General features: G+C 40.7%; 1 pseudogene; it reads right to left on the bottom strand.

Moving 5' to 3' along the window:
* The window catches only part of LOC114280084 (perakine reductase-like), a 183,300-nt pseudogene that overhangs the window by 118,513 nt on the left and 51,188 nt on the right, over window positions 1-13,599 (bottom strand).

Here is a 13,599-nt window from a genome sequence, read left to right as displayed (position 1 = left end):
AATATTTGTAACTCTCTCAAAATTATAAAATAAATAATAATAATAATAATAATAATAATAATAATAATAATAATAATAATAACAACAATAATAATACATAGTCACAAACGGGTCATGATTCAATCAATTGGGTCCAAAATGAATAGAGTTTAATAATTTAAAATAAATCTCCAACTAAGATTAAAGTATAAATCAATTTTAAAAGACTTAAAATGATCCTCACCATTCACATAATTAAATATGAACCAAAATGATTAAGTATGGACTAATAAAATGAATCCCAAAAATTAAATTTATATCTCATTTATTACTCAAGACCCAAGAATTACTATAACTAAAACTAAAAATATTTGCCAAACGAGCCTTACGAAGTCGAAATCAAGAAGTAATATAATTTATTTTCACCAATTTAAATAGAGTGGTCCACGACACCACAATTATAATAATAATAACTAAACAACCAAACGATTTGGAAATCCATACCAATCCAACTCCAATCTATACTTGAACCCATAAACATATTAAAAAAAAAAATTACTAAACAGATATTGAAAGGAATAATAAACAAATAAATTCAATTGATTCAACTCGTTACAGCTTGGATACCAAGTCTAACATTCATTTAATAATAGTATAGATAGATAGATAGATAGATAGATAGATAGATGATATGATAAGTAACTTAACCATGGAATTTGCTTAAAATAGACTCCTGTAATTTTAAAACTTATATCCCACTCTTTAAAATTTCTAATTGTATACAAATAACTCTTTTGGTTAATTAATCATTAAATTAATTCATAGTTTTAATAATGTCACCAATATATTTCAATTAACAGTTTTGACAATTCATTGTTGTATAGGAGGATAACTAGAAATTTTATTTTTTCAGTCAACTTTGTTAAATAACAAATTTTGACAAGGTTGTATTTGTAATTTTCAAAATTACATAGGCAATTTATATTTTAAATAAAGCTCAAGTGGTTTATTTGCAATTTATCCTAAAAATAATCAAATTGATATAACAATTATTATCATACGGTTTATCATCAAAGAAATAATTGATAAGTATAATTTTGAAAATAAATTACAAAATAAATAGGATAAATCACACTTTACTCTTTATATGTTGGCTCATTCTTTCATTTTGTCCCTTAATTTTTTTTTCTTCTTATTTTGGCCCTTTATGTTTTAAATTTTTCTCAATTTATCCCGAAAGCTAACATATATTCAAAAGGCTAGGGCTTGCCTCCAATCCACCATCTGGACTGAAGGGTCCAGTCCAGCCCATTGGGCCCACTTTTGGGCCTCTTTTCGATAATGCGAACCCTTCACATTTTAGGATTTGTTGAGTACATTATCCTTGTAAACAATCACGTTGATTGGATAACGGATACTATTTACTCGGATCATTTTTTTAGGAATCGTTAATTTTCTAACCATCCTTTTTTTCAGATAAAAGTGATCCTAATATATAGTATTCGTTATCTAATCGACGTGAATTTTTTATAAGAATAATGTACTCAACAAACCCTAAAATGTGATTATCGAAAATGGGCCCAAAAGTAGGCCCAATGTGTTGAAACTGAATCAGACTGTGTAACGCCCTCAAAATAATAACATTAAACCCATCAAATAAGACATTCATTGACATATGAAATAACCACATTCTTCTATTCATCAGAGTTTCATTACAAAAGTATTACATGTTAACAACAAAAGCAAAATGCCCTAGAAGCTTACATCTTTCCAAGTTAACACTTGGTTACAACAAAAGAGTACTAACTCAATTACACATTAAGCCCTTGGCTTGAATTTACATGTAATACATCAAAAGTAAAACGACAAAAGTACGTCCGCCCCTAGCCTCCCAAGCTATGTCCTTGGAGGTGGCATGCTACCTGTACCTGAAAATGATATTCCCATATAGGGTGAGCCACAGCCCAGTAGAAATACACTAAACCAACCATGAACAATGACTAAAAGATTAGCAATTGATAGATGGCCAACACTGATACATTCACATAAATCACATATTTATGTCATACGACTTATGAGTCCAAGTTACTTTTCATTTTCCCTTTTTCAACAGATAAGCATGTTAGCTCTATCATCATTTCAACAGATATGTATAAAAAACTATATCCCACATTCACAGATAAGCATATAAGCTATATCCACATTCTCAACAGATATGTATAACAATAATATCCCACATTCACAAATAAGCATATAAGCTGTATCCACACTTCACAAAGATAAGCATATGAGCTCTATCTTCACTTCTCTAGACAAGCATATGAGCTGTATCTACAGAGTTCATCCCCTATCTTCTCCCAACACTATCCGGTTTAGAGGTACATCCCCTATCTTCCCCTAAACCGCGGAGTACATCCCCCATCTCCTCCTCTACACATAACGTATACAAACACATTGGTTCTATATACCATCGCTCAATACATACAGTTAATGTATTCTATCAACCGTCAAATTCCATGACACATTCCATTGATTAGTTTCCGTTTGCCTAATCATCATGCATTATCTACAACAATCACGACTATCCTCCACCGATAGCCCAAAGCAATTATTTCTAAACAGAAAATAAATGCACAAATGGATATTCAATCAACATTTCATTTCGGTGAGTGATAAATAATTCAACTACACCCTTTAACCCCATGCATTCCCAATCTCAACAATTCCATTTCATTTCCTCATTTCTCACAATTAATTATCCCAATTAATCAATCAATGTAATTAGGTCATTTTCCATAATTAACATTACAACCCTTAGGTCCCATTTTCATCAATGATTCAACATTTATTCCATTTCTCTATGCCAAACATGCATCTAGGTTTATTATAAATAAAACCCCAACTTTTGTAAAATAACACAAAGGTCCCAAACTTTCACCAAATTACCAAACCAACCCCAACATCTCAAAATACCAAAATTTAAAGACAAAATCCACAGAGAGGAGTAGGATATCCTTACCTCAAATTCCGAGCTCCAAGGGAGAAGATGACAAAACCCAACGTGCTCCAAATCCCGAAATTTTCAGATTAAAATGTAGCCCTCGACGATCAACAACTTTTTTGTAAAGGCCAAAGATGAGCAAATCACTCCTACTAGATCAAAACCTAGAGAGAAGGTAGAGTTCTAGAGTGAGAGGCTCAACAATGGTGTTTTTTGGAAAAGTAGGAGAGAGAAGAGAAAGTGAAAAAGTGATTTGAAAAGTCAAAACTCGGAACTTAAACCCAATCTCCCCGCTCGAGCATCAAACACCCCGCTCGAGCGTCACTCATAGACTCCCGCTCGAGCGTCAACAATCCCGCTCGAGCGGCGAATACACACTCCCAAAACTTTTATAGAACCAGGTCTCTGCTCGAGCTTCCAACTCCCCGCTCGAGCGGCACTCACACAACCCCGCTCGAGCGGCCAACTCTACGCTCGAGCGTCCAACCCTGCACAGGAAATACTGGATGGGTGCAATTCCCGCTCGAGCGCCAGAACCCCCGCTCGAGCGGACAGGTCAAAATCTGGGCAACTAGTTTTGGTTTCTAAACTCAACCAACCTGTAACAAACCTGCCCAACACATCCTATAACTCAAATATAAAGTAAAAAGGATGTAAACAAGATAATAATCAACTACCAACATCCACGGACACATGTCCAGATCACTGTACAACAAGGGTAAATCCGGGATCGCTATAACCTCCCCCCCTTAAAGAATTTCGTCCCCGAAATTAAGCACCAGTTTTCAAAACCAAGTTTTCCTCCATTTTAAACAATGTTACATTTTAACATTCAACAACTCGACCCATTACCGGTCACCCCCTCCCTTTAACAAGAGGCATTTCACAATATGTAAACAACATATGTACTTTAAACATGCATCAACATTACGCATTTCCTTTCCAATTTCAACAATATATTCAACATATATAATGTTACATTTAACTTCCATATGAGGCAAGTTCCAAAACATACTTCCAATAAACCAAACATTTTCAATGTTTCACAACTTAAGACATATATAAAAGCTCTTAAGTTCAACAATAGTTCAAAATCAAAATACAAGATTACATATCAACAAACAAGTCCGGATATTTTTCGCGGACTTCCAACTCACGTTCCCAAGTGGCTTCCTCCACTCCGTGATGTTTCCACAAGACTTTCACCAAAAGAATGGTCTTGCCACGCAGGACCTGATCCCGTCTATCCAAGACCCGAACCGGTCTCTCCTCATACGAGGCATCCTCATCTACCTCTAAATCCGTCCAATCCAATACATGTGATGGATCTGGCTCATACTTCCGAAGCATACTCACATGAAACACGTCATGCACTTCAGACAACTGCGGTGGTAAGGCTAACCGATAAGCAACCTCGCCAATCCTCTCAAGGATCTCAAAAGGACCAGTAAACCGAGGGGATAACTTCCCACTCTTCCCAAACCTCATCAAGCCTCGCCTAGGTGATATCTTCAAAAAGACATGATCACCTACCTCAAACGCCAAAGGCCTCCTCCTACGGTCAGCATACGATTTCTGACGACTCTGGGCTGTAACAAGCCTCCTACGGATAAGCTCAACTTTCTCCGTCGTCTCCCTAACCAACTCCGGACCCAACAAAGGTGCATCACCCACCTCGGCCCAACACACTGGAGACCTACACGGTCGGCCATACAAGGCCTCAAACGGTGCCATACCGATGCTAGACTGAAAACTGTTGTTGTAGGCAAACTCTACCAAGGGTAAGTGCCTCTCCCACGTCCCATTGAAGTCTAGGACACAACCCCGAAGCATATCCTCGAGGATCTGAATAGTACGCTCGGACTGCCCGTCAGTCTGAGGATGGTAAGCCGTACTAAAGGTCAACTTAGTGCCCAAGGCACTCTGCAAACTCTGCCACAACCTAGCAGTAAAACAAGGATCTCTATCTGAGACGATCGTCACTGGGACCCCGTGCAATCTCACTATGTCCCGAATATACAAGTCGGCAAGATGATCTATCGAATCTCTCACGCGCATAGGAGTGAAGTGCGCCGACTTAGTCAACCGGTCTACAACCACCCAAATAGCATCACTGCCCCGCTGAGTCCTCGGAAGACCTACAACGAAGTCCATAGTGACATGCTCCCACTTCCACTCGGCAATAGGCAAGGGTTGCAACAAACCCGCTGGCCTCTGATGCTCGGCCTTCACTTGCTGGCAAGTAAGGCACTTCGATACAAAAACAGCCACATCTCTCTTCATACCCCGCCACCAAAACTGGCGACCCAAATCTTGATACATCTTAGTACCTCCCGGATGCACCGCAAGGCGCGAATGATGAAACTCTCGGAGTACTTCCTCTTGGCAAGACTCCGGCACAAACAAACAGTCTCGGTATCTCACACTCTGGTCGGGATACACCGTCAAACCCTTCTCAACCTTCCCACCTGAGATCTTCTCTCGGAGGGATTCTACCTCAAGGTCACCTCTCTGTGCCTCTAACACTCGTGTCACAAGTGTAGGCTGCGCAACAACAGAAAACAAGGTCGCAGCCTCAACGGATTCGCCTAATAGCAAATCAAACTCGCCAAGTGCTCCCAACATCTCCCATTCTCAGATGGCTATACTAGCTACATCACTAATGGATTTCCTACTAAGGGCATCGGCCACAACATTGGCCTTTCCTGGATGATAATGCAACTCAAAATCATAATCCTCGATGAACTCCATCCACCTCCTCTGCCTCAAATTCAAGTCTCTCTGTGTAAACAGATATTTCAAACTCTTGTGGTCCGAGAACACCTCGAACCTCTCACCATAAAGGTAGTGCCTCCAGATTTTCAAGGCAAAGATTACTGCTGCTAACTCTAGGTCGTGAGTAGGGTAATTCTTCTCGTGTATTTTCAACTGACGTGAGCCATAAGCTACCACGCTCCCCTCTTGCATCAACACACAACCCAAACCCTCTCGTGAGGCATCACAATAAACCGCGTAACCCAACCCTCTCTCCGGAATAATCAACACCGGAGCGGTGGTCAATCTAACTTTCAGCTCTTGGAACGACTTTTCACAAGTCTCACTCCACACAAACTTGACTCCCTTCTGAGTCAGTCTAGTCAACGGTGACGCTAACCTGGAGAAATCTTTCACAAACCGGCGGTAATACCCAGCTAATCCCAGAAAACTGCGGATCTCAAACACACTCTTAGGCTGTGCTCAATCTTGCACTGCCTCTACCTTGGATGTATCAACAGACACCCCTTCCCCGGATACTACGTGGCCTAAGAATTTGACTTCCTTCAGCCAGAACTCACATTTCCCAAACTTGGCATACAACGTATGGGCTCTAAGCAATTCAAGCACCACTCTCAAGTGTTCCTCGTGCTCCTCCTCAGAAGGCGAATAGACAAGAATATCGTCCACGAAAACGACTACAAATCGATCCAGGAATTCCCGGAAGATTCGGTTCATCAAGTCCATAAAGACTGCCGGTGCATTGGTAAGCCCAAATGGCATCACCAGAAACTCATAATGGCCATACCGCGTACGGAATGCCGTCTTAGGAATATCCTCCTCCCTGACCCTCAACTGGTGGTAACCCGATCTCAAGTCTATCTTAGAGAAACAACGGGAACCCTTCAACTGGTCAAACAAATCATCTATACGGGGCATAGGGTACTTATTCTTGACCGTAGCCCGATTCAACTTCCGGTAGTCTATACACAATCTCAAGGCACCATCTTTCTTTTTAGCAAAGAGGGCCGGTGCTCCCCACGGTGAAACACTAGGGCGAACAAAACCCTTATCTAGCAATTCTTGGAGCTGAACTTTCAACTCAACCAACTCTGCTGGAGCAAAATGGTAGAGTGCCATAGAAATCGGCGCCGTGCCGGGCACCAAATCAATAGAGAACTCTATCTCTCGGTGAGGTGGCAAACTAACAAGATCTTCGGGAAAGACATCCGAATACTCACAAACCACCCTCGGCAATACAACCTGGGTCTCATCACACTCACCACTCTCAAAGCTAGCAAGTAGACCACTAAGCTCACTTCGCCCTCGCGAATCATACCCCGGTGGTAAAACACAACCAACCCGGTCTCCCAAGAAATGGAACCACTCCCCGCTCAAGGTACATAGCGTGACCCTCTGGCGGTAGCAATCGATAACAGCCCGGTATGATGATAGCCAGTCCATACCCAAAATAACATCAAAACCCTTCATGGGCATGACAACAAACGGAAAAGGAAGCCTATGGTCGGCGACCTCTATATCACAACCTCTAACACCCTGTTTCAGGATCAACTCACCACCAAGGGGTGACACTACACAAATAGGAGATGCTAACTGTGCTAACTTCAATTCCAAAACAGATGCAAATGCAACAGATACAAAAGAATGAGATGCACCCGTGTCTATCAACACATTAGCAACCGAGTTGCAAAACAGAAAAGTACCTCTCACTACCGATGGAGCTGGTACTAAATCCTGCGTGGTAACAGCATACACGCGCTCCGTAGGGCCCTGGTCTACCTACTCACCTCTAGGAGCAAAAGACTGCTGTACAGACTGGGACGACGAAGCCCCCGGATTGGCCCTCGAGGCCTGCACAGACTGAGCTGGCTGAAAACTCTGCGTCTGCCTGGAACCAGACGCTCCCGACGTGGCACTCAACTGCGGGCAAAACCTTTTCAGGTGCCCAGGCTGTCCACACTGATAACAAGACAAGGGCTGCCCCCTGCCCAAACTCTGACTCTGCGGTCTAGCTGAAGAAGAAGCAGCTCTCTGACCCCCACCCTTCTGCGGGCAAACTGAAACCTTGTGACCCAACTGGCCACACTTGTAACAAGCAAACTCCTCCTGATTGCCTCTCCCCGAGCCTGCACTCAGTACTGGAAAGGTCGATCTAGAAACTGCACCCTGAGGCTGCTGAGGGTTATAACCCCTCTGCCTCCTGCCATCACCCTGGCCATCTTGGCCCCTCTTGGAGCCCCTCTGCTCTTTCTCCTCTTCCTGCATCATAATTTCCATATGAGCAGCGGCATCTACCAGGTGTCTATACTCTCGGATGTAAGACCCACCAACTCTCAATTTGAGGCCCTGCCTCAACTTCCACTCAAACTCATAGCAACGGCGTTCCTTAGACGCCACCAGTTCAGGTGCAAACCTGGACAGACTGGTAAAAGTAGCTTCAAACTCGGCCACTGACAAGCCCTGCTGTTTAAGCCGGCTAAACTGATCCCTCAGCTTCTCCCTAGCTGCTGCAGACAAAAACCTCTCCTGAAAAGCATTCACAAACGCCTCCCAAGTACCACCAACACGAGCCTTCTCGTACTTCCACCATTGACCCGCATCTCCCTTAAGCTGGAAGGATGCCAAGGTCACTTTCAGTGCTCCGTCCTCGATGCCAAGCATCTCGAACGTCTTACTCATTTGCTCTAGCCACTCATCAGCCTTCAGTGGCTCCTTCGGATCCCCGATAAACTCATCCGGATTAGACCGGAAAAACTCCCTCTTCAAGAAAGAAGGCCCTGCCTCAGCTGCCTGATTCCCAGCTCTAAGAATACCCAAAGCTCCCGCTATCTCTCTGGCCAAGGCACCCATGGCCTGCTGACCCACTGGCTCGGCCACATTGGCCTGACCAACTCCCTCCTGTACTGCCGGAACCTCCTCCGGTAACGGTATTTCTTGCCTCGCAGGTCTACCACGCCTAGCACCTCTTCCTCGTCCTGACATCCTAATAAAGGTAATACAGAACGTTAGTACATTCATAAATGTGCCGAAACTAAACACTCATGTCCTAATGCATGGACAACTGTAATTCACTCCACGTAAGCACATAAACACATAAGCACTTACGAATTTCATTTCCGGATAATGATAGTCCTGAGGCGTTACTAGAGTTCCGGTTAGAAACAGCATTGATCAAGTGCTTTTCCAACAAGACTCCCAGAAACCCAAGGATCCAATCAACATCCTAGAAATCAAATCCCATACCCACATAGTCACATAAGCATGTTATCAATTAAGCACATAGCATATGACACTACATCTAGGTCTCTATCAAGCGAGACAAACCCATTGTGATACTAATCACTTCCCACGTACCCAAAGTATTCGAACCCGGTACGCTCTGATACCAAGTTGTAACGCCCTCAAAATAATAACATTAAACCCATCAAATAAGACATTCATTGACATATGAAATAACCACATTCTTCTATTCATCAGAGTTTCATTACAAAAGTATTACATGTTAACAACAAAAGCAAAATGCCCTACGGGCTTACAGCTTTCCAAGTTAACACTTGGTTACAACAAAAGAGTACTAACTCAATTACACATTAAGCCCTTGGCTTGAATTTACATGTAATACATCAAAAGTAAAACGACAAAAGTACGTCCGCCCCTAGCCTCCCAAGCTATGTCCTTGGAGGTGGCATGCTACCTGTACCTGAAAATGATATTCCCATATAGGGTGAGCCACAGCCCAGTAGAAATACACTAAACCAACCATGAACAATGACTAAAAGATTAGCAATTGATAGATGGCCAACACTGATACATTCACATAAATCACATATTTATGTCATACGACTTATGAGTCCAAGTTACTTTTCATTTTCCCTTTTTCAACAGATAAGCATGTTAGCTCTATCATCATTTCAACAGATATGTATAAAAAACTATATCCCACATTCACAGATAAGCATATAAGCTATATCCACATTCTCAACAGATATGTATAACAATAATATCCCACATTCACAAATAAGCATATAAGCTGTATCCACACTTCACAAAGATAAGCATATGAGCTCTATCTTCACTTCTCTAGACAAGCATATGAGCTGTATCTACGGAGTTCATCCACTATCTTCTCCCAACACTATCCGGTTTAGAGGTACATCCCCTATCTTCCCCTAAACCGCGGAGTACATCCCCCATCTCCTCCTCTACACATAACGTATACAAACACATTGGTTCTATATACCATCGCTCAATACATACAGTTAATGTATTCTATCAACCGTCAAATTCCATGACACATTCCATTGATTAGTTTCCGTTTGCCTAATCATCATGCATTATCTACAACAATCACGACTATCCTCCACCGATAGCCCAAAGCAATTATTTCTAAACAGAAAATAAATGCACAAATGGATATTCAATCAACATTTCATTTCGGTGAGTGATAAATAATTCAACTACACCCTTTAACCCCATGCATTCCCAATCTCAACAATTCCATTTCATTTCCTCATTTCTCACAATTAATTATCCCAATTAATCAATCAATGTAATTAGGTCATTTTCCATAATTAACATTACAACCCTTAGGTCCCATTTTCATCAATGATTCAACATTTATTCCATTTCTCTATGCCAAACATGCATCTAGGTTTATTATAAATAAAACCCCAACTTTTGTAAAATAACACAAAGGCCCCAAACTTTCACCAAATTACCAAACCAACCCCAACATCTCAAAATACCAAAATTTAAAGACAAAATCCATAGAGAGGAGTAGGATATCCCTACCTCAAATTCGGAGCTCCAAGGGAGAAGATGACAAAACCCAACGTGCTCCAAATCCCGAAATTTTCAGATTAAAATGTAGCCCTCGACGATCAACAACTTTTTTGTAAAGGCCAAAGATGAGCAAATCACTCCTACTAGATCAAAACCTAGAGAGAGGGTAGAGTTCTAGAGTGAGAGGCTCAACAATGGTGTTTTTTGGAAAAGTAGGAGAGAGAAGAGAAAGTGAAAAAGTGATTTGAAAAGTCAAAACTCGGAACTTAAACCCAGTCTCCCCGCTCGAGCGTCAAACACCCCGCTCGAGCGTCACTCACAGACTCCCGCTCGAGCGTCAACAATCCCGTTCGAGCGGCGGATACACACTCCCAAAACTTTTACAGAACCAGGTCTCCGCTCGAGCTTCCAACTCCCCGCTCGAGCGGCACTCACACAACCCCGCTCGAGCGGCCAACTCTACGCTCGAGCGTCCAACCCTGCACAGGAAATACTGGATGGGTGCAATTCCCGCTCGAGCGCCAGAACCCCCGCTCGAGCGGACAGGTCAAAATCTGGGCAACTAGTTTTGGTTTCTAAACTCAACCAACCTGTAACAAACCTGCCCAACACATCCTATAATTCAAATATAAAGTAAAAAGGATGTAAACAAGATAATAATCAACTACCAACATCCACGGACACATGTCCGGATCACTGTACAACAAGGATAAATCCGGAATCGCTATAGACTGTCCTAGATCTGGACTGGAGTGTCACGCCCCAAAATAACTACAGTAATTCGACCCAACGCAATTTACATAAGACAACGTAGCCAAAATAATAAACTTTCATTAACCTGAGTCGTTATACAAAAAGTGACACATGCGATATACATTCATAAATAGTTCATCCTGAATCTACAGCATGTGTTACAGGTAGTAAAGATAAATGAAAGTTAAATAGATAATTATATGCCCTAAAGGCTTATATCTTTCCAAGTCATTACTTGGTTACAACAAAAGAGAGTCTAACTCTATACAATTAAAGCCCTTGACTATACAAAATGAATACAAAAGGTGAAGCTCTTGCTCCAAACTCCCTTCGAGCTACTGCCTTGGCGGAGGCATATCGTCAACACCTGAAAATGGATTTTCCAACCAAAATCCAGTAGAAACAATCTAACACAATACATTAATCTTAACGAAGATATAAGTACAATGTGCATTTACAATGCCAATGATAAAATATTCGTATTCTATATAGTCATAAAGTACCAAAATTCATATCTCAATCCTTTTTCCTTCTCGTCAATTCAAGTTAATTCATTTCATCTCAATTCATGAGCCAATTTCATTATCTTTCAAACAACCGATCTAAGATTACAACTCAGTGGTTCCCAAATTAACACAATTACCACATAAACGTTTCGATTTGCCATTTTACGAAAATTTCGTCCGTGGGATCGGCACCCATGTATACACGCAATTTCGGGGACTTTCACCCTGGACACATAGGCCAACTTAATTTTAATGGAGTTTATCCTCTATCTCCTTCCAAAAAATGGAGTATATCATTTTTCTCTTACCAAACAATCATACATATACAATGTATTTAATACATAGTCATATTCAATGACAACCAACAAGAGATTAGTTTCAATTCACCTAATCCTCATGCAATTTCTACAACAATCATAGCTATCCTCCACCAATAGCCCAATAAAAATATTTCTAAACAGATATTTAATCTCAAGACAGATAATTTATTCAAATTTCCAAAGGTGTAAGGTAATACATATCCAACTCTGCCATTTATATCAACGTCTATCCAATTTTACATTTATAATACCAATTTCATTTATTTATACAAAATAAATATTTGAAACATTTTAGGGCAAACTTCTCTCTTTTTCAAATGTCAATCCAAATGCCAAAATCAAGTATTTTGCCACAATACAACCTCATATTCAAACCCCATAGCCATTTATTTCACATTCACTTAGGAACCCCTCTTTTTGATTTGAAACCCCAATCCCTAGGTTTATTCAACATACTCCTAAATCCCATTATTTATACACAACAACCAATAGCTAAGCTAAAAATCATATGAAAGTGTAGAAAATCCCTACCTTGAAGTTAGGAGTTAAGCAAAGCAAAGGAGAAACTCCAACGACGCCGAAACTAATTTCTATTCGGATGAAAACATAGCTCTTGGAAGGCTCCAACTTCTTCTCAAAGACACTAGGGTAACAAACCCAATGGATCTAGGTTAAAATGTAGAGAGAAGGTGGGTTATAGAGACAAAGAGTCTTAACTTTAGGGTTTTGAGAGGAATAGATCTAAAAAAGTGATATAAAAAGTCATTTTTGTGAACTGATAGACGCATAGTTCGCTCTAACGCAAGAAACGACGCTCGAGCATTAGACACAATAAGTTGTTCCACTCGAGCGTAAAAAGTGACGCTCGAGCGCCAAGACACAATAAAAAAAAGCATCGCTCAAGCGCGAGAAAGGCCGCTAGAGCGCAGATTACACACATCTAATAGTTTTGCAGACAACATGCCAACGCTTGAGCGCCCACCCGCTCGAGCGCAAAAAGTGTTGCTCGAGTAGAGGACCAAAAATCTGGGCAACAAAAGGTTTCAAAACCAAGCAACCAACCTGTTTCAAACACAAACACAACAATCCCAAAGCCAAATTTAAGGGGGATACAAGGAAAGCAAGATATAAACAACAGTATGAAATCATTAAACCTGAGTTTGGGATTCAACAAGGGTCGGGTCAAAACCGGGATCGCTATATGGAGATTGTCCGGACCCTATCCAAAATTCACTACAAAAAATTAAAGTTCTAGAGACCAAAATTTTGGGACAAAATTATTTTTTAGAGATCAAATATTTTTGTCGTGAAAAGTGTTGTTATTATATTTTTAGTAACGAAAATTGGACATTAGTAATGAATTATTATCTTTTTAAGATCAAATTTTTTGTCTTAAAAAATAAATCTCTTTAAGACCAAATTATTTTATCCCTAAAAGTGTATTTATTAGTGACATTTTCAAAATTTTGTTTCTAAAAGCCTT

This window comes from Camellia sinensis, chromosome 5 (assembly GCF_055761805.1).
Source record: "Camellia sinensis isolate YWXY chromosome 5, ASM5576180v1, whole genome shotgun sequence".
NCBI lineage: Eukaryota > Viridiplantae > Streptophyta > Magnoliopsida > Ericales > Theaceae > Camellia > Camellia sinensis.
Note: the sequence above shows the minus strand (reverse complement) of the source record. Positions and strands in the feature narration are given on the sequence as shown.